At 37.7% G+C, this 22,897-nt stretch overlaps 1 protein-coding gene across 1 annotated transcript in view; it reads right to left on the reverse strand.

The window, feature by feature from the left end:
- ANKRD44 (ankyrin repeat domain 44) overlaps positions 1 to 22,897 on the reverse strand; it is a 300,661-nt gene that overhangs the window by 233,240 nt on the left and 44,524 nt on the right. The gene's annotated exons all lie outside the window — the stretch shown is intronic.

Consider the following 22,897-nt stretch of genomic DNA (forward strand, 5'->3'; position numbering starts at 1 on the left):
CGTGCTGTGTTTAGGTTTATGACTTAAAGGTTAGACTGCCAAGAATTTTTAGAAAGGTCGATACATCTGTGGCTGCATTTCCCCAGAGCACCATAAACTGCAGTCTTGCCAAAACTAAATAAAAGGATTGACTGTTCTCCTTCTTCCTCTGACTTAAGAATGTCACCATTTGAACTGTGTGAGGAATAAAGCTACTATGAACTCAACATTCAGGAATAATTTTCTGTTTGGATTGTAACCAAAACTCCTTATGACTATGGTCCTACTAGTCCCAAAGGGCCTGCTGGAGGCAGATCCAAACACTTATACCTCCTTCCAAGGAAGAATTTGAAAAGCAAAACAATGGTGCAGCTAGATATACGGTACATAATTGTACCGTAGGTACTGCCTTTGATATGAGTATATACAAGGTTTTGCCATGAGTAGGTCACCAGAGTGACCAAAGAAGAAACATTAATGTGTTTATGGTATGTAATCAGTACCCAATGGAGGAAAGGGTGTAGGGGAGAGCTTATTAATCAGAAAAGTTAATTACTGTCATCCCCTAAATCTCAGTGATATAGCACAGTAAGAATTCATTTTCTTCTCCTGCTTCAGTCCAAGAGCTGGACTCTACATAATCACTCAGGGTCTCAGGTCTCATCCTCCAGTGGCTCCACCATGTCCCAGAACCTTAGGGTCCTCTGCTGGATGCTGTGCTTACAGCCAACAAACTAAGAGAAACACAGTAAAGGCCGCATGGGAGGTTTTGTAGGAACAAGAACAGAACATGTCCACATCACCCTGGGTCCAGATCTCAGTCACCTGGCCCCACCCCAATGAAGGGAAGACTGGAAAATGAGCCAAGAAGGAAAACATTTTGATGAATTATATAGCATTTCTGCAGCCAGAGGATTTTTCAAAAATAAACAGACAAGTCATTCCCTAAAGTCATTGTCTGAGGCCGTGTTTCTTAGGATGAGTTGAGCTAGGACTGAATTATCATCAGTTAAGAATGTCCTGCCAGGAATAGTGGTGCACGCCTGTAATCCCAGCAGCTCAGGAGGCTGAGGCAGGAGGATCACAAGTTCAAAGCCAGCCTCAGCAACTTAGAGAGACCCGTAGCAACTTAGTAAGACTCTGCCCCTAAAGGAAGGAAAGAAAGGAGTCAGGGAGGAAGGAAGAAAGGAAGGAAAGAGAAGCCCAATGCTCAAAGTAGCATGTGACTGGAAATGAAGCACAGAGCCTCGCCTTAATAAGTTAGCTAATCATGAAACTTCATGCAGACCCAAAGACACAGGTAGCTGTACCTGTGTGGCAGTTGCACAAAGAACTCCATTTGATCTGGGCCCTGTATAGCACCTACTATCCCAACTTCGGTAACATGGTACACAGGATAGACACAATTCCAAAAGGCTTTGCCATTCAAACCCATCCACACAAGAGAAGGGGAGCTGCTCAATGTCTGGAACAGGAATTCCATGTCTGTTTGGAAATTTAATAATATAACTTCAGTTTTAATTCAGCAAAGCCAAGTAGAAATGGCATAAGTAAGCACCACATGTTTACAAGGCTGTTCAAGAAAATGAGAAAGACTATATGTCAGGCATCTGTGACAATTCACAACAGTGCTTTAAGTTCTCCTTCCACCTCCCCTGTGCACTTGGTTCTGTTTCAGAGGCCTATCAGCTACTCCTAGTGCTGGTCTGGGGCTACCTCTCAGCCCACTCCATCCTAGAAAGAAGCTTCTACTAAGAGCATGTGGCCCAGCTGATCCAAATGCAAGTCAGCTCCAGAGATTCCTTTCCTAGCTGTTTTCCCTTCTCACCTCTCCTCTCTCACTGCATCAGTTTTCCCATGTGAAAGAGAGCAGAACTCTCACGCACTTCTCACGAGTATGCCAAGAAGAGCAGGAATGTGGTGTTATACCCGTGAGGACCAAAACACTGGTTCACACTTGTTCTGAGTCTTTACTGGCATAAAACTGATAAATGTACAAAACAAGATACCGATACATTCCACTTTAGGGCAGCTCTGCATTGGTGCAAACTGTCATGCAGGGAACTAAACATGGAATTGGAGAAATTGGCTCCATTCAATTCTGACCCTGTCAGTTACTAGTTCTAGGACTCAGTTTATGTCATGAATTTTCTCTAGGAACGTTTCTTCCTGTGTTGAGTGGCAATAATGCTGCCTACCTTGCTTTACCATTGCTCTTAAAAAGCTCCAATAGGGTAACGCTGCAAAAGCATTTTGTAAGGTGGTGCAGTGACTTCTTCCCAAATGACCAATATACCTCTCAGATACTGAAGGTCTTTATCAAAGGTAGAATTGCTAGGAGGGACAAAGTCAATTACACATATGATATCAGTAAACAGGTTCAAGGTTGTACTTTTTCTTCAACTAGTATCTGATGACTTCTAAGTTGGTTCAGCAAAGGGGGATAGGCAGAAACAGCCTATCTTCTATTGAATATTATGGTTTATTGTTATTTAGCAATAACTCAAGTTTAACCTTAGTTACCTTTTGCCAAGAAAAAAAAATAGCACAAGTAAACCTTTCAAAACCACACTGTTCAATCACTCTATCTTTCTCACAAGATACCACAAAGTTGGTAGGCAGAGGAATGTCTATGGTCAGAGTTAGTTATATATATATATATTTTTTAAATAACCAAATAATATGTAAATATATTCTCAATTTAATGGGTATAAGTTTTCCATTATGCAAGATGAATAAGTTGTAGAGATTTACTGTACAGTGCCTATGATTAATAATACTATCTCAGGTACTAAAAAATTAAGAAGGTAGTTCTCATATTCAGTGTACTTTGCACCATAAAAATAAATAAATTTTTAAAGTTTCAAAAAAACTAAAAATAAACAAAGTAACCAGAAAGGCTCCATAGCCCTATATCTTCCCTTCCCAAAGGTAAACCACAGTTTGCATCCTGCCAGATCTCCTTCTCCAAAGTGACTATATATTAATCTTGACACCTCTTGTTTTATTTTCTTATATAATTGGAATCATACTTTTAAAATTGTTCTATGACTTGTTCCTTTGGCTTTTTCTATATTTCTCCATTTTGGACAGGCCTATTTGCCTCACTCTTTCGAATAACACATGATTTTCTCTTATGTGGATTCCCCAAATTTCACTGGAGCTCATGAGTGCATATTTGATGATTCTCAATTTCCACGGTCATGAAGCTTTACTAAACTTTGAAAGTTGAATTACTAGTGGACTCTAGCTCCCTCTCTCCAAATTCCACCTGAAATTAACTTCCAGCAAAGTTCCTTCTTATGTCTCCTTCCTCCCAATGAAAAGAAGCATAAAAATAGCATGAACTCAGTGAAGCCTTTTAAGACGAGGCTAAAGAAAGGGTTAGCAGGATAAACTCAATGCTAAATCTTTCAAACTGCATTCCTTATCCATCGTTAATAACGGTTCTTCAATCACCTGCAGAGAGAATAGCCCTTTCCATGTAGGTTTTCCCACAGGAAAACTTGAAGCTACAAACTTCAGCTTCAAAACACACACACATACACACACACACACACACACACACACACACACACCCTCAAGACTATGCTAAGAACAAAGGAAGATGCATGTGAAAATCTTAACATATTAAAAAAAATATCTACCCATTTAAGCTAAGTCTTAGGTTCTATAATAGAACTAAGTAGTGTGATATTGCTAAAATCTTCTACAAGAGCAAAACTATCTTCCCTTAGGATTTCCAAGTTCAAGTATCTGTTGATTGCCTACTATTTGCTGAGAGGGGCTCAAAAGTAGTATAAGACCCAATCTCTGCCTTCCAGAACCTATAAACAGTCAAAGAGTTGAGATTTGTATAAATTAAACAATTAACTCAAAGCAAAGTGGTCCATGATTTGGGGCTTAAATGAATGGTGCTCCAGAAGGAATTCCCAGTCACAGTAAATTAAGGGAAGTATTGTCAAACAAGTCACTGTAATTAGTGCCCTCAGCATTGCAATGAGGGCTTGAAGTGCAAAAGTAATTGATGAGTGCTCTTTGTTACATAACCATAAAAGAGCACATTCTGACTACAAGAGACACCTGGACAAATGAATCTAAGCATGACTGCACATAAGACTAGAGGGCATAATGCTCCAAGAGGTAAAAGCCCAATGGATGCCAGTAAAGGTACAACCCTGCAACCCTGGCCCAAAAATAAGCCCAGAATCCCCAACCCCTACTCCTTCTGCAGGCCAAATGGGACTTCTGTGCAAAGACTTCCAAGTATCAGAGTTTAAGTCTAAGACACTTTTCCTTTCCTGAAAACTGTGTATAAAATACTATCAAAAACTACCACTAAGCACCTACTGTGTACCAGCTTCTAAATTAAGGCCAGAAGAAGACGACACATCCTGCCTTCCAAGTGTCCATGAGTGTCTGAGCAACCTTGGCAGACTGAGACCACAGCTCCAGGATGTCATGAACACCAACTTGTAAATGGTAGAGGCTGGATTTATTTAGAGAGAGAGAGAGAGAGAGAGAAGCAATAGGAGAGCACACACACAGTGTATTTCTGTAGAAATATATTTTTTCTCTAAAAATAAAGGAATACATATGTGTGACTGTATATATATATATATATATATATATATATATATATATATATAGTGTATGTGTATATAGTCAATAAAAGACTATATATGTATATATTGTGTATATAGTCAATAAAAGAATATATTATATATGACATACACAATAAAAGACTTTTTAATTTTTATTTTTTTAGTCATACATGACAGTAGAATGCAATTTGATATATAATACATACATGGAATGTACATACATCAATCATATTGTCTATTCTGCTGCCCTTCCTATCCTCCCTACTCCTAAGACTTCTTGTTTTAACTTATTCCTGTAATGTAGAGACTTGATTTGGTCTATGGAACTAGTAGTTTCTTTCACCTCTATGGCTAGAAGTGTTGCCTATATGTGCCTAATATGGAGATTTTAAATAAGTTTCAACTTTCTTTCTCCATTTATTACAAAGACAAACTACTAATTTCTACCTGCAACAAACTACTGGGAAAAAAATAGAAGAAATAAAGCAGGAAAGGATGGAGGAGAAAGAAATGTTGGAGTAATTTACAGAAATTGTTCAGTAACCACTGAGAAAAAGAGAATCTGCATATAAACACCCCAAGTTTGTACGATGGAGTACGGAGCAGAGAAGGTCTGATTTGACTGTTCCTAACTCACTTCTACAGAAGCAGCAAAGGCACATCTGCTTCAGAAATATTAGCCGCAAAAGGGGGAGCAAGACATTGCTGTTTGCTTCTCCCTAGAAGTTGAGAAAATTGAAGAAACAAAGTATCCTTTGATAGCCTGGCAACAGGCAGAGATGGCTGGGCTATAGAACGGAGCTGGTGAGATGCAGCAGAGACCCAATTTTAGAGCAAACGGGACTCCTTTAAGTTGCTTGCCATCAATTGTGGGTCCTGAATAATAGCTGACTGTATTATTTCTTTTCCCTGAGAATAGCCCTTTGTTCTCATATAGCACAGCACCCTTGAATATTTCAGTACCATAGTACATAGTAACTCTGCTAGTTACTATGTTTTTAAAAGAAAGGCACAAAATACTGTATTTGTTAAAAACAGACAGGAATTAATTATTAAATCATCTTTTCTAACAATTCACCAATCTGTAAGTAAAAACATGCTTGGAAAACAAATATTTTCTTGTCTCTGCTGTTTTCTTTCCTTGGCATTCATTAATTTAAAAGAGACCATTTCAGCAACACTTTTATCAAAAAAATGGAACTCGGTAACTCATTTGCATTCCAGCTACACTGCTCGACTCCTCTCTGTAGGAATGGGCTCTACTCAAGGGAACATGTGCTGATTAAAAATATTCACCCTATTAATGCTCTCACTAGAAGCTTCAGTTTGTGTGGTATCTGTAATGTCAGCTCCATCCGTGCCCCCTTCCACCAGCACAAATGTCTAAATGACAGCTGATACATGATACATAAATCACTGATGGGGAGAATCACACAGCCAAACCTGGAGCTTAATTACATGTCCCAGAGTACCACTCCCAAAGATACAAAAGGTCTGTTTTATCTGTTTTGTAATGATTTGGAATTAAATGATAAGCTTCTATAAAATAACACTGAATTCCTTAGAAAAGTGACGCCCTTGCAAATAAACTTGGTTTATTTCCATTGCTTTCCTGACCTGTGCACAGGCCAAAATGGCTGCCACTCCCTCCCTCCTCAGACTTCTGCACAGACAGAAGTTCTTCCCTCTGTCTAGAATATCCAGCACACTCTTCCTCACCTAGGTAAAGTCAACTCACTTTCAGATTCCAGTGCAAAAGCTACGTGTCCAACACAGCCCTTCCTGACTAGCCCTCCCATCTAGAGTCTAGATGAGAGTCCACTGTCCATTCTGGTAGCTTCCAGTGCACTTGCCAGTTTCTAGAGTCATTATAAACCTGTGTGGTTTGTCAAATAATATTCATCTTCACCAGACTATAAGTCCTGTCAGATCAGAGACTATGCCTGTTTTGTTCACACTGGATTCACAGAGCCTAACAATCCCTGGCATAGTGGGCACCTGATATATTTGCTGAATGAATACACAAAACATATCCTGTCTTGACACCTTACCATAATAAATGGTCAGACCAAATAAAGGCATAGTAAGGAAGATAAAAAAAAAATCTGTTCTAAAATCTGTCCAGTCATAGCATCTGCACTAATCAGTTGATTCTTCTTGGTGAATTTCATATCTTGACCCAAGCTATGATGATCCTGACAATCAATTTAATCCTGAGAGTAGCATAATACAATAGAAGGATTAGGTTCGTTGGCATGTTACAGAAAATCTAGCAGTAGTTTCAACAAGATGTGTGCATAATTATTCTTCATCATAAACAAGGTCTATAAGAAGTTCCTCCTATAAATACGGTTGTTATGTTGTTCTTCAGTGAAAAGGATTCAGATTCCATCTATCTTGCTGCTCCAATCTGCTCAGATCAACTTCTACCCTTGATCCACAATGGCTGCTCAGGTCCAGCCAACCTATCCAATTCCAGGCATCAAGAAGAAAGGGGATAAATAAGGATGATGTTTCCCCTATTTTGAGAATTTCACACAAATCCTTCATCCAGAATATAGTCATATGACCATAACAAATGGCAATGGAAGCTACAAAAAATATTCTTTCATCTAGGAGAATCTTACTTCTAAAGAAAAGGAAGACTGGACATTGGGGACCAGTCAGCAGTCTCTGCCACAGATTGCTCAACGCAAGAAACTGTCACCATCCAGTGAGCTCCGCAAATGTGTTTTTAGTTTTACTTTTATTTTCTGTCTTGGTAAAATTTTTGTAACATTGACACTGTCCCAGAAGCAAACCTAACATTTCACATTGGATACGCCTGCCAGCCCCATTGCATGCTTTCCTCGCTTTAGAAATAAGCCTTTGGGAGTTACAGTATCTCCATGGATTTTTAGACCCTGAAAAAGAGATGTGAACAGGTATAAAAGCTAAATGCACCCCACCTGGTTCTTCTCAGATAGCTTCAATGTAGGTTTTCAGTAAGATGAAGGGCTTTTGAATTTTTCTGCAAAATTGCTTAAACACACTCTTTATCATATATGAATTTGAGGTTTATGATTTCTATATTGCCTAAAATACCAATGGTTGCATTGTTGGTTTCAGAAGAAAACTTACATAGAAATATATATATATTTTTTCTTCAAAAGAAGAGTTGTTCCAACTTTTACCACCAATTTCCTAGCACTTCAGAAATTAAGAGGAAGAGCTGAGTAAGAAGCAAGATGGGAATCCCTACGCTGTTCTAAAAATGGCAATCTAGTGGCACTGGTGACAACTGCTAGAAGCTTAAAGGAAACCTCCACAAGATTGCTGGAGATGCTCCCTCAAGAGTTTCTCATGGGTCTTTCACTAGAAAGGATGACAATGCTGTGTGCCCAGTTTAGATTTAGTGTGTCTACCACATTCTTGGAGCAAGTTTTTCTTACTTAACCACAAGAGCATGTGGTAATATTTTACTGTGAATAAAAGTCATCGCAGAAAGCCAGATTCCAGGACATGGTATACTACATAATAACAAAGGCTTACCATTCTATGGCTAGTTCTTCCCACCACCACCACCCCACCCTCCTCTTAAAAATAACTGCCCTGTGCAGTCAGGAAATTCTATAAGCAGCCAGTCTATGATCAAAGACCTCTCCATCAGCTTTCCCCAAATGCATAATCACGCAGCTGGCAAAACCTCAGAAGCATCTTATTGACCATGAATAAATTTGATTTTTGGACTGTAGGTATGCAAAATCTTGTTATGCATCCCACAGTCACTATGAGTTGAAGTTTATTCCTCCTTTCCAGGGCAAATTTTCTCTTTCTTGGTCCTCTTTCTGAGGCCTACAAAGAGATCAGGCCTGAAAAATGAAAGGGAAATTTCCTACAATCAAAGCAGAGTCCTAGAAAAAGTAATGTCTTAAAAGAAGAATAGGAAAACAGAATTCAATTTGCCAAAATTTGCCAAAGTGAAGATAATAATCATTACATATATATACATTCAAGCACACACACACACACACACACACATACACGGCTTAGTAGTCTAATAAACTTGGGAAAGACTGCAGGTCTTACAGTTCTTCTCTGAGTCTTATTATTGTCAATATGTATTACAGATCTCTAAGAGGTAGGCCGTCAAGAGGTTTTTCTACTTGAACTCTTACTCACCACAATATTTTATGAATCAAGTGGTCTATATGATAAAAATTTTTAAATGCTGGACTAGACAGAAGTATATTAAATTTAAATATGTGTGGGTACGAGATTTGTGAGAAATTTTAGCTATCTCTCTTTAAAAATTCTATAATCAATTGTATTGCTTTTATAATCTAAGAACATTTACATATTGTTTTAGCCAGCTTTTTTGCTGCTGTGACTAAAAGACCTGAGGAGAATAATTTTAGAGGAGGAAAGCTTATTTGGGGGCTCGCAGTTTCAGAGGTCTCAGTCCATAGGTAGCCGGCTACATTCCTCAGGGCTCAAGGTACAGCTGAACATCATGGTGGAAGAGTGTGGCAGAGGGAAGCAGCTCACGTGATGATCAAGAAGCAGAGAGAAACTCCACTTACCAGATACAAAATATATACCCCAAAGGCACATCCCCAATGCCCACCTCCTCCAATCACACCCTACCTGCCTTCAATTACCACTCAGTTAATCCCAATAAGTGGATTAATTCACTGATTGGGTTAAGCCTCTCATAAGCCATTCACTTTTGCTCCAAAACTTGCATTGTCTCACACAGAATCTTTTCAAAGATACCTAACATCTAAACCATAACACATATGATAAAAGAAAAAAGCATGTTTGAATCGATATTATTTTAACAATTTCAAAAAGTAAATTTTTAAAACAATAAATTTAAAATTTTTAAAGTTTTAAAAAAACCTAAAGGTAAGCTTTTTTTTTTCTTTCATATAAGAAGTGCCTAATTCTTTAAAATTAATGTACACCTCCAATGTGCCATATTATTAGATATTAATATGAGTAATTAAAATGAAAAATTTATTGCAATGACTTACTAAATAGTACTGGTAGCCTGAAACAGGAAAATAAATTATTTAAATATTTTTCCCCACTGCTGATAATAAACTAAAAGTTTGCAACATAATAGAAAATATTTATACAACATTAATCTTAAATATAAATATTCACGCCATTGGACTTTTCTTCCCTAACTATTTTTTTTAAATCCTTTTAAATATAATTTCATGATTTATCTTTTTTTAGTGCCCTGTATGTAAAAACTTGCTAGATTGCATAGTAAATAAAACTTTATCAATAAAACCTGTCTAAACTCTATCAATTTATTGAATGCCCATTTTTTACCAGAAAAATGTGCTGATTATTATTGGAAAACTCCATGAAAACAGATCCTTCTTCATGACATTATCTTAGTAGCTAATTATCTAACTAAATTTAATACTGCATAGGAGATGGTAAAGGAAGTACTTAGTATAGAAAAACTAAAGTCATAACTTGTCTATGTAGCAAATATTTTATGACATAATGGTATTGATTTGTCTTAATTTCAGTTGATAATCCTAATAACTTGGACAATCCAGAAAAGTAAAATCAAACTATATGCAGCCAAAGGAAAAAAACTTTCCAACGTGCTTGGTGCTAAGACTTTTTACATTTCCAATTACATCAGGTTTCTCAAAAGAGATAGGAGGTGCTAGGTGTTCATCCTCAGCAAGTCCACAAACCACTTTCTTGCTAAGGCATTTCTGTCCCCAGTTACAACCCCAGCAACTGAACCACACAGTTAAGCCCAACTCTCCAAGTCCAGCATGAACAAAGGGGCTCTTCTTCTAACCCACAAGGCCATTCTCCCCACAGAACATTCTCAAGCAGTGCTGGAGTGGCCCTTCCTTTCAGCTGAGAGGAAGGTCAAGGTCAAGAATGGTCAACAGGACACTCCAGCCTAGGCAGAGATCTTGATTGGCCTCTAAAGAGGCAAGGAACATACTTCTGTTCACCTGGGACTTGACATCCAAGATGAGACCAGGAAGTCTCAGAGTGGTCTCTGCAGAGCTCAAAGGAGAAACACTGAGGGAAATCATGTCAGTTGAAAGCTCTAGTGCCAGAACTGTCAGTCCACTAGACTGATCACAACCAGATGTACGGGCTACAAGCAGGTATGCAGACCTTTACTTCCAGGCCTTTACTTCCTAGAAAACTAATTTTCTTAGAGAAATGTATATTGCCCTGCTCTGTTTATAGCTCCTCTGGAACTGAGTCTCTAGAAAGTATCAAGACTGCCTTTAGTCTCCCTGGGCAAATGTTCTAATGTTTGAACCTATAACCTACAAGAAAAAAGCTCTTTATTTAAAAGGATGTTTCCTCAAAGCAAACAAAACAGTCTATCATATTCTAATATTTAGTGTACACGTATGTTCACCAAATACGTAATACGTGTCTAGTTCACACTGCTGAATATCTTTAAAAGTCACTACACCAGCCAACATCAAGAAGGACTTTTTAAAAAGCTCTTAGAGAACCTAAGAAATAAGGAATGTAATGGCATAGAAACAGCTTTACAACAACAAAAATAATTATATGTATGTATATATGAAACTTGAACCTCAACTCTAAATTTTCTACACTTAAGGTAGTTAGGCCTTCCTAAAACTAACATATTAAAACATAAGAAAAATGCAGGAAAACCTACAAAGAGGATTGTTCTCATCTGTCTAGGCTGCTATAATATGATACCTCAGATTGGATAATTTGTAACCATAGAAATTGATGGCTCACAGTTCTGTAGACTGGGAAGTGTAAGGTCAAGGCACCAACAGACTTGGTGTCTAATGAGGGCCCTTTCTTCAGAGACAGCACCTTCTTGCTGTGTCCTCAGATGGCAGAAGAGGCCAATAGACTCCCTCAAGCCTCTTCTGTAGGGACAGTAATCCCATTCATGAGGGCAGAGCCCTCATTTGGGATTATATTTCAACATATGAATTTGAGGGAACATACACACTTAGACCATAGCAAAAACACAGGGAAAATTCATGGGCTCAAAACAAGAGAGTGAAGAAATCAAACAGCATTACTAATAAATATAGAATTATTTGTTTATCACCCATGAAAACAAACACAAGATGAAATAAAAGTTATAAAAGTCAGCAATCAGTACCATCATATTCCAAAATTAGACTATCAAAATAACCAAATACTCCTCACAAATGGGAGCCGCACCTCAAAAGCACATGGAAATCCAAACCAACTCTGATGGCTCAAAATGACAGAAGCAGCAGCTGCTGTTAAAGTTTCAAGTTTCATAATAGATCATGTCAGCAGCAACACAAAAAATAATTTTTAAATGTTCAGACAAGGCTCCTTAAACAACTCCCCACGGTGTAATAAGAAAATTGAGATAAATTTGTGCATCATGGAATATAATGGCATTGGAAGAAAAACACTTCCTACTCCCTTATTAACTTCAAAAATAAGAAGAATGCACCAGCAGCCTTCAGATAGGTGGGTATATAAGTGGCAGGCAGTGATTGCTGTTTACTTCCCTGTCTTCCTGAAGGATTGCTCATTTGTAATGTTCCCAATATTATTTGCTAATAATCATTTCTATTCATTATCATAAAGTATATGTTGAGATAGGATACCACGGATGTCTCAAACATCAGAAATCATATGTCAGTTGAAATAGTTGCTAGGGAGAAAGGAAAATGAAAGATGGAGAAAATGACATTTACAAAGACAATTTACTATTCATCTTCCACCCCCCAAAATACAACTAATGCCAGGCTTTGGTTTGACAATTTTTTTAAGAAAAGCCAATTCTACATCTCAAGCAGTGGCACTATCTGTTGAGCTCTCTCTCCCAGGTCTAGCAGGACGACCCATCATATTTCATATGTAATAAAACCACGTGGTTAGCTGGATGACTGTGGGGAGCCAATCTTGATGGGCAACTTGTTTTCAAGGGGGAAAATTATATATATAATAAAAAATGATATATATAATTATATATATATATACATCATATATATACATATATCTACATATATGAATGAGAAAACTGTGATTTACAAAGCAAGCAAACTCAAGGGTGCTCATCTACCTTATAAAATGAAAAGGCCACTTGCTATCATTTTCCTCGGGAAAAGAAAGGAGACACAAGAGCAGAGCTGTCTGAGGGAGTCTTTTTCTTCACGGTGGTAAGACATAAGAATTACCAGGAGGCCACCTTCCTCATTTGGATGTGGCCAGGTCTGTCAGCAGTGACTGTCACTCCTGAGAATACTGAAATATCTTTACATTCAGGGGAAATAAAAAGGAAAGTGAATCAAGGCTGATCAAATCAAAGTTGTGCCTGATTTCTTCCAGAAACATTCAAATAAAAAAAAAAAACCTAAGAAATCAAGAGAGATAAAATACAGCTCACAGATGTCATATAACCTCTTTTACCTGATTAGAGAGTAGAAAACAGGAAAGGTGAGAAAAAGAAGTGTAAGTACTTTGGATCCTCCAAAGTTCTATTCCTAATATCCCATTCTGTCCCCAAACCTGAGCCTGACATCCAAGATGTGAGCATATTACAGTCACATGAGCCTTGATGAGGGCCAGCCTTCGGGGAAGGAAATGGAAGGAAGAGGTGGAGTGAAAGATGAGAGTCTGGCTAGAATACCATAAATAACTATGTCCTGCCACACATGATTGTTGGATTCTTAAATCATTCCACCTGGTCATCCCTACCATGGGGACTTAAATTCAAAGGCCTGGATAGTGCCAGCTGTTCCATTTTACAGATAGGAAACTGATGCCCAGAATGGTTAAGTAACTTATCCATAATTGTACATGTAGGAAGTAACAAAGCCAGAAATGGAACCCAAGTGACTCAACTCCAATCCCAATGCTCAGAACCCTCATGTTCTATCATCAACAGAATAAACTCCAAACTCACCAGCCTAGCAATCGAGTGTCCCTGTATGGTTCCCGTGTGCTTTCCCTTGCTTCCCCTTTGCCTCTCCCCCCCCCCCACCTGGTATGATGCCATTGACAACACAGACTCTGAGGTGAATATGAGTTGATTAAATGAATGTCCAAGCTAATGAATGTACACTCAGTTTTTATTCCATTCAATCATGGACCTTATGTTCAATACTACAGAACAAAATTGTTTCAGCTTCTTCCCAAGAAGTTTAGTCTCTGAACATGACACCAGGCAACAAAGAAATTACATAAGACTTGTTAGGTTAATTATTCATCTCACTTGTCAGCAAGGGCTTCCAATCAGGGCAGGGCTCATGGATCTGTATCCCAGATGGTGACAATTCACACTGGTGCAGGCGGCTGGGCATACATTGTTGAAATTCGGCTCCCCAATCCAGAACACAAATCCTTTACAATATACCCTTTTGTTCCTTGAGAGAAAATTCAGCAAATCTATCATAAGGAAATCCCATTGGCAGAAGTCCTGGGTAACCTAGAGCTTCATATAAATTAGGCTTTGTCTAATGACAACAAGTGGGATAGAGTAAAAACCCAAACTTAAATCATATAGTGCTTTACAGGTTATAAATGACTTACATGTGACCTTTTGCATAATCCCCACAGCAACATACAAGGGCCTTATTAACCCCATTTGGCTGATGAGCGGAAAAAGCAGGGTGCAGAGATGATGCATATCAGCTAAACACACCCAACAGAGCTGTATTTGAGATATGTAATTTCAGCAAACATATCCATTAAAACACTTAATCTCTTCATCAGCTGCACAGAAGTTTATTTTTAAACAGATATTCAAAATATTTAAGCCCTAATCCTATCACAGCTGCAGCTGGACCATCAATTATAGAGTTACAGGTTTATGTTCACTCTCACCAAAATGTCTTACAACATTACAGTATTTGTTTTGAGAATATTTTTCATGTTGATAATTAAAGCATACAAACCCATCTACAATTCACTTTTATTATCAAAATAATTTTCAAAGAAGTTTCTAGGTTCAAAATAAGATGGGGTATGGGAGGTGCTGGGGACTGAACCCGGAGTCTTGTGCATGCGAAGCAGGTGCTCTACTACTGAGTCACATCCCCAGCCCCATACTTTATTATAATATATATAAAAATATATTTTATTATGCTTCCTCCCAAACCTTTTTCTTTGTTTCCATACATTCCTGAATATCATTTTGAATATCTGGAAAATATTCCATATTTTATTTATCCATTGTTGGCCATCTAAATTCTTCTGAATTTTTCGCCATCAGAATAAAAATACAATGAATATCTTTATTCTTATAGCTTGTTTTCTACTTTAGAAGTTTTCTTTAGAATAAATTCCAAGGAGTGGGACTATTAGGTCAAAGGGTCCAAACATTTGTATGACTTTTTATATCCACAGTCCTTATGCTTTCCAAAAGAACCAAGCTAATTAACATTGCTGCCAGAAATGTAAAAATATACCCATTTTCTGACATCACACAACTTTTTTGTGTACACTTGTATTAATTTTAACAGTCATAAACTAGTGCGTTTTGTTGTTTAACTTCTTTGATTTGCAGTGGAGTATTTTCCTATAGGTATGTTTACAAGTATTTTCTCCTGTGAAAATCTGTTCTTATTCTTTACCCCTTAATCTTTCTGAGTCTTGGTGCTGTTGTAATTCACATATTTCAAAACAAAGTTGGCTTAATTTCATTTTTACAAACTGCATACAGACTGAACGACTGGTTTGTCTAGACTTACAGTTGGGTGGACCCAAATTCCAATGGGTTTCCCCAACCTCCTAAATTCATCAACTGAAGCATATATGTCAATCTTACATATAAAAATACAAGAATGTTTCTCCTGTTTTTTTTCCTCAAAAGACATATTAGGATTGCTATTCTCAAAAACCCTAAGAGGAATATTTCCATTTATATATCTGTCCTTGTTTTTTTCATGGTCAACTACACTCTACCAAAAAAAAAGATTATTCTTTAACCATAGGGAAAAAAGTCATTATGAGATTTTCTTGTTTTGTTATCCTGAAATTACTAGGTAGGTGCAAAATCAAAGTGGGGAAAAAAAAAAAAAACGTATCTTCAGATTTTGTTTTGCTTCAATAGGAAAAAAAAAGTCTGGAGGCAACACATACAATAAAACTATTCAGTATTTTAGCAAAGAAGAAAAGGCATGAATGAAGCACACTATAGCCAACACTTTTTTGACTACACCATTCTGCCTCACACCAATTTCTGTCACCTAAATATTTATTCCCAAACCAGAACTCCCAAGACAGCCTTTTGAAAATACAAATACCTGTCCCACTGCCTCAGATATAACAAATCAAAATCCTTGGAGTTACAGCCTATTAATCTATACTTTTTAAATATCCTCTAAAGTTTAGAATTTTTTGATGTAAAAGTCTCATTTTAAACTAAATTTTAACAAGAACCATAAGGCTAATTAATAATAATATATTTTAATACTTATATTGTTTCTGAATGATGCTAAGCACTACTCATATATTGCTCTGAAAAAAAGCTCTTGAAACACAATTTACACCCTTTATTAATCCTTTACCTAAGAACACCAGGGGCTAGAAACAAGCATTTTTGGCTTTTTATAGTATCTGGCTGCTTAAAAGCTCTCTGCAAGCTAACCTTAGGTCTGGATCATGTGGCATCCAGGACAAGCAGCCTATATCTAACTCATCCTCAGGGTCCTCCCTGAAGGGACGTCTTCAGGAATTCTTAGTACTACTACACAGTTTGTTGTTGTTTTGTTATTTGGAAAAATAACACTCAAAAAATGACCAAAAGTTCCCATATGAGGGTCATACATAAATGAGTGATTTTACTTTATTTTTTAGAGCTTTTCTTGCATGTTTCAGGGTAGTTATTTTATGCTTCAGGGAAAATTAAAAGGGGATTCATAAAAACCCTGGGTTGCATTTCCAATTTTCCCACCTGTTGCATTTGAATTCTCGTCACTGTCAGACATTATTAAAATCTTATTCTAAGGGGCTGGGGATGTGGCTCAAGCGGTAGCGCGCTCGCCTGGCATGCGTGCGGCCCGGGTTCGATCCTCAGCACCACATACAAACAAAGATGTTGTGTCCACCAAAAACTAAAAAATAAATATTAAAATTCTCTCTCTCCCTCTCTCTCACTCTATCTTTAAAAAAAAAATCTTATTCTAAGATGTCAATAAACACAGCATATGGTTTGTTAATGTATTCAATGATGTCAATATTGCATTATTCTATCACTATATATTATCTACACATATTCCACAAGTCAAAAAATAGTAGCTAGGTCAATAATGTCTTTAATAATGTTGATTACTGCATTGTTTGTTAATATAAATTATATATATATATGTATATATATATATATGTATATATTATACATGTGGAATGAATATATAAAGAGAAACTTAAAAGAATTTGAAAATGAGAAGGATTAATGTAGAAACTTCCAAATATCAATTCTTTAGAGCCTTTCAAGGGTATTTCCATTTAGGTGTTTAAATCACAGAAAAGCACTTTAGCAGGAGCCTCAACAGTGTGGAGGGAAGACCCTGCGGTTAGAGTGTGTCTTTCTGTAGGTGCAGGAGAAGAAAGTCACAGAAGTAAAGTGAGCCATGAGAGGATGCAGGTAACTAACTATGTAGGCCTGCAGTTGACAAATAAGAGTTGCTCATAAATATACTGCCACCTCTAGAACTGCATAGATTTTATTATTCAGCCTCATTCTAGAAATACAGTCTGTCCAGTGTTCTTGAGCTCATATTCATGTTTCTTAGCTCAGCCATCTCCAATGGGAGTGGTCTGTACCCAGTTCTCCAATGCACAGGCAGCAAATCTTCTGGTCTCATTGAACTAAATCAAGTAAAATGGTTCACTATCTTCCTATAAGGTTTCATTTAAACTTCCAACTGCAGCCATAGCTGGCCAAAAACTTCCTGAACTATCCTACTCAAGTATCCTAATGGTGAAATAGCACATTCCAAACATAAAATTAATTACTTTCCTTCATGGTTACCTTAAAAATTCTCACAGAAGAATCTTACGTATATGTGTATATGTGTATATGTGTTTGTGTGCATTTGCTTTAATATAAAAATTATGTTTCTTCAAAAACTATATAGGAAACTAACACTCCAAGAGAGGTACCAGGTATATTGTAACACGTCAGTTACCTATTGAGATGCATATCTATCACTGTCTGCTTTATTCAAAATGTGCCATGTCTCACCAGTCATGGTGGTATGTACCTGTCATCCCAGCAACTCAGGAGGCTGAAGCAGGAGGATTGTAAGTTCAAGGCCAGTCTCAGGAACTTAGCAAGGGCCCAAGCAACTTAGTGAAACCCTATCTCAAAATAAAAAATTTAAAAAGGACTGGGAGTGGGGGATGTAGCTCAGTGCTTAAGCATCTCTGGGTTCAATCCCTAGTACCCCCCTGCCAAAAAAGTTCCATGTCCCATATGTAAAACATATACATGAAGTGATTCCTGAAAGATACTTGTCCAATGTCCTGCCCCAAGGCCTGTGGCCAGAGGAGTACCCAGTTCAGGAGAGCCCCAGATATTCCCCATAATAAGAATGTGAGAAGGAGATAGAGCAAGAGTCTCTTCAGCTAAACCTACAGCTATGTATTACACTATTGTGGTCCAGAGAGTTAGGAAAGGTGGTCCTCAGAAAACGAATGTGAAGAAGAGACTCAGAAAAGCAGGTTAAAGAGATAGGAAATGTTCGTTTCCTGCAGGTGTCCAGACAGTGGAGCTGTCCTTCCTAGGAGCTGAGCTGCACCAACATGGAGGCTCAGCATCCTGAGGAGCTTACCTCAGAAAACTACAGCATACTCTTTGAAAAACACAAGCTAAGAGATGAACATGGCAAGCACAACATGGCACCCTGGGGTGTTGTTCACCATGATGTGAATCACTTGCTGAGGGTACGCTTTGCCTCAACAACTTGGAGGTCCAAAAAAGGTAAGACACAAGAGGCAGCAAAACCCAATAACAATCATGCAGGCTCTTGCATGAACATAAACTTGGTACTTCTTCTTACCTAGCAAGAAGAAACAAATCTAACATGCTTACTTAAACTGTCATAGTTCTTGAATTGAGAATCTGCAAATTACAAGTTATGGGTCCAAATCAAAAAGAAAAAGTGCAGGCCTGTCTTGAGTAGTACTGTGAACTTCCTTTTTCTCCAGGTTGTTACTTGCTTTGCTATTTCCAATGTAGTCAGTATGAAAGAGGCAGCCACCGCCATTCCCCTGCCAGGCTGCCCTGGAAGGCAGCAACATTTGGCCAAGAAAAGTGAACAGAGAGGGTTGGGCTGAAGAACTGAGAAAGGTAACAAGAGGGTCCCTCTAGTCACATAATGAAAACAGAGCAAGACATTGTGCTTAATGTAGGACTTTTTACCATATAAAGATTTAACTCTGCATTTGTGCCATTCGTTGAAAGAGACCTTTTAAAAAGTTAACTACTAGGTGCAGTTGAAAAATAATGACTCTTGGGCTGGGGTTGCGGCTCAGTGATAGAGTACTTGCCTGGCATTATGGGGCACTAGGTTCAATTCTCAGCACCACATATAAATAAATAAAATAAAGGTCTATCAACAACTTTTTAAAAAATCTTTAAAAGAGAAAAAGAATGACTTTTTATCTACCTGGTCTAAATCTAAAATACTATTTGAAGAGGATTCTGAGATATTCTGAATTTATAATTACTTAACGGGGAACAACTTCTGTATATGTGAAAAGAGAAAATGTATAGATAAACTATTATTTGAAACCATTTCAAAGCTAAATGCATCAAATTCATTTCATTTGTGTTTCATGCTCCAGATGAAAGAAAACGAAGACCAGTGGGGAAAGAAAGAAAAAAGGGCAAGATTTCAAATGAAGAACAAATTTCTAGCAATTGTGTAACAATGAACCAGGTTGATTTCTAAATCTCTAGGAATCTGAACTTGACCACAGATAGGACTAGAGCCCAAATTGCCAGGAACCTGAGTAGAAAAGATTCCTACTTTTCTAGTAGCTATCTTAGATTACATATCTCTGAAAGATCTTTCAACTTTAAGGCTCCAAAATTTGAAAATTTTCCATATAATAAATACTTGATAGGGCTGGAGTTGTGGCTCATGGGTAGAGCGCATGCCTCACACATAGGAGGCACTGGCTTCGATCCTCAGGACCATATAAAAAATCAACAAATAATATAAAAAGTAATATGTCTATTTATTTAAATAATAAGTAAATATTTGACAGAAGGTACATGTGAGCACAACAGAATCAAAAGATAAGACAACTTGAGCACAAGCTATTAAAGTCACAAACCCAAAGTGTACTGCAGATCTTACGTCAGGAAATAAATCAAACTGGGGAAGATGAGCAGAAAAAAGAAAAATATCATGACCCTTAATATTAAGCATCTACTTTTCAGGTACAAGTTTAAAAAAATAAATACATATAAGATTCATTCCAAAGAAGGCATCATGTATAGATAAATACATTAATCTAATCCCCTGCAGGAGAGATTTAAAACAAAGGCTAGCTATTTCAGAAAATGGCACAGGAAAAAAAGATGTAAGGACCCAGGTATAAATAGAAATCAAGAACCTCATGTTCTTGGTAATTACTTAAGAAACTGTCCTGTGAGGGGTTCAGCCTTCTCACAGATCACAGATTACAGACAAGGCTATAGGAAAGAAGGAGGAAAGAACAAAAACTGTCTTCCACATTTGGGTATCTCGGTAAATACAGAGAAGAGAGAAGTCAGTAGATATCTCCAGGCCTCTAAAAGTAGCTCATCTTCATAAAAAACAAGGGAGGTGGGAATAGGTGAAAACATCAGTCCCCTAACAAGAGAGCACTCGTGTTTTAAATGCAGAGCTTAAGCAGATTCCAGGACTCACTTGGTGATGGCATTTCCATTATATGGGATTTCTGTACCATCAAGGGGATGAGCTCTCTTTTAGTTTATTTTACAAAAGAAGTCATGTGGTCATATGGGGTACCACGTAGATCTGTGAAGGAAAACTGGATATTTGTCGGTTCAATATGATTTGACAGTAGTTTTTAAGCAATGTTTCAAATAAAACAAAAGCACACAAGAAAAGGGTTTTTTACTTAAACTAAAGAGTCAATAGATAGCAATAGCCTTTTTTCTGTTTGGAAGGGAAGATAGGACTTTCTTCAGTTTCATTTCCTTCCCTTTTTTTTCAGTATCTTAAAATAATTCATCATTTTCTGCACAAATCTTATTGTGGTAAAATGTATATAATATTGAATTTACCATTTCAACCATCTTTAAATAAACAATTCAGTGCATTCACATGTTGGGCACCATCCCCATCACCCATCTTGAAAACGTTTCCATCAGCCCAAATTGAAACTCTAACTATTCAATAACATCTTCCCATTGCCTCCTCCCCCCGGCCCCTGGTAACCACTATTTCTACTTTCTGTAGATTTGACTACTCTGGATACTTTACATAAGCACAATCCTACAATAGTTGTCCTTTTGTGTCTAGCTTATTTCATTAAGCATAATGTCTTCAAGATTCATTCATGTTAGAGTCAGAATTTCATTCCTTTTTAAGGCTGAATAATATTTTGTTTAGGTACAAACCATATTTTGTTTATCTACTCATATATCATTGAGTTATTTACAATTTTTTGACTATAGTGAATAGTGCTATTATGAACACTGGTGTGAAAAAATATCTGTAATGGTCTGTGCTTTTAATGCTTTTGAATATGTACCCAGAAGTAGAAATGCTGGCTCAAATAATTCTGTTTAATTTTTTGAGGAAGGAACATACCATACTGTTTTCCACAATGGCTGCACCCATTTGACATTCCTACCAACAATCCACAAGGGCACCAGTTTCTCTATGTCCTACCCAGCACTTGTGTGTGTGTGTGTGTGTGTGTGTGTGTGTGTGTGTGTGTGTGTGTTTGGTTTTGTTTGTTTGTTTTTGTGGGGTTTTGTTCTTTTTTACTATCATAGCCATCCTAATGGGTATGAGATGGTACCTCATCTTGTGGTTTTGATTGGCACAGTGATTACTGATTGCTCTATTTTCTTTTAAATCTTTTAAAAGATATCTTCTTGCTTTGCTTCAGTATCCCCCTTTGTAGGATAGAAACATAATGGCTGTTCTTAAGTCATTCTCATTAAATGCTCTTGGACCTTCGAAGAATTTCTAACATACTCAAACTAAAGTTGCCACATTGAGGTCCCAACCAGGGATGCAACACTGGAGCCTGGGCATAAAGATATGCCCCAAAGTTTCCTTCCAGGTTCTGAAAGACTAGGTAAAGAAGCCTTAAGCACAACCCTCCTACAAAACCAATAATGTCAGTATTTGTTGTCCAAGAAGATTAACAAGCTGACTAAGTAAAAAGCAGGATGGTCCCTGGGCCCTGGGGACATGAAGCTGGTCTATTGAGTCAGTATCCCAGTTCCTACTGGAAGCTTGGGTGGAGCCTCTCCTGCTCCAACATGCACATGGACATTCTCCAGCACCCCTCCCATAGCCACACAGTGAGAACACAGCACAGCAACAGGGTCGGCCTCCTCTCTACAGAGTCAGTCAGTCCACAAAGCAAGAACCAACACAGGCACTAAAAGATCTGGGGGTTTAAAATTCAGTTTTGAGATAGCTCCTCATTCTATTCCCTGGATCGAGGTTCTCCTTGCCCAGCTTATCATGGTTTTCCAAACTCCTGCAAATAATCTCTTTCCCATCTCCATCTAAGTGGATCCAACCCTCCTGAGAAAATTTCACTTTAGCATCTTTTTTTTTTTTTTCTGTTAAACCATACTCTGATTCACAGTCATTAATGCAACAGGCAACAAACATGCCGCAGACTCCTGTGGTTGAGGTTCTGTTGTAAACCACAGGCGGAGCAAGACAGGGTACCTGCTGAAAGGACTCACAGCGAGGGAGTCTGCCTTTACAATGTTCTGATTTTGCCTAAAATCCTAAAGTACCTCCTGGGGCATACAACCAGGCTTTACTTTTCTGTAGACAGAATCACATGCTAAAGCTCACTGAAAATAATGTGGCCCAATAAAGAAAACAGGCCATACTATAACCCAGAGCAAAGCCACTCATCTCAGCAGCCTCACTTGAAAAATGGTGATAATACCTTTCCTGGAAATGGGGACCCAAACCAAACTTTTAAAGAGAAATTCACCAGAAGCCTTCTTGCCAACCAAAAACATAAAAAGGAGGAGGAGGAAGAGTAGGAGGGGGAAGAAAGATAATCATTTCTAAAAACTTTCACCCTAAGTCTCTATGCCAAAGCTTTGCTAACTGTTGACATCCTGCCTCTTCTGAAGTCGC

This window comes from Spermophilus citellus, assembly GCF_964194105.1.
Source record: "Spermophilus citellus genome assembly, chromosome: 11".
Taxonomy (NCBI): Eukaryota; Metazoa; Chordata; class Mammalia; order Rodentia; family Sciuridae; genus Spermophilus; species Spermophilus citellus.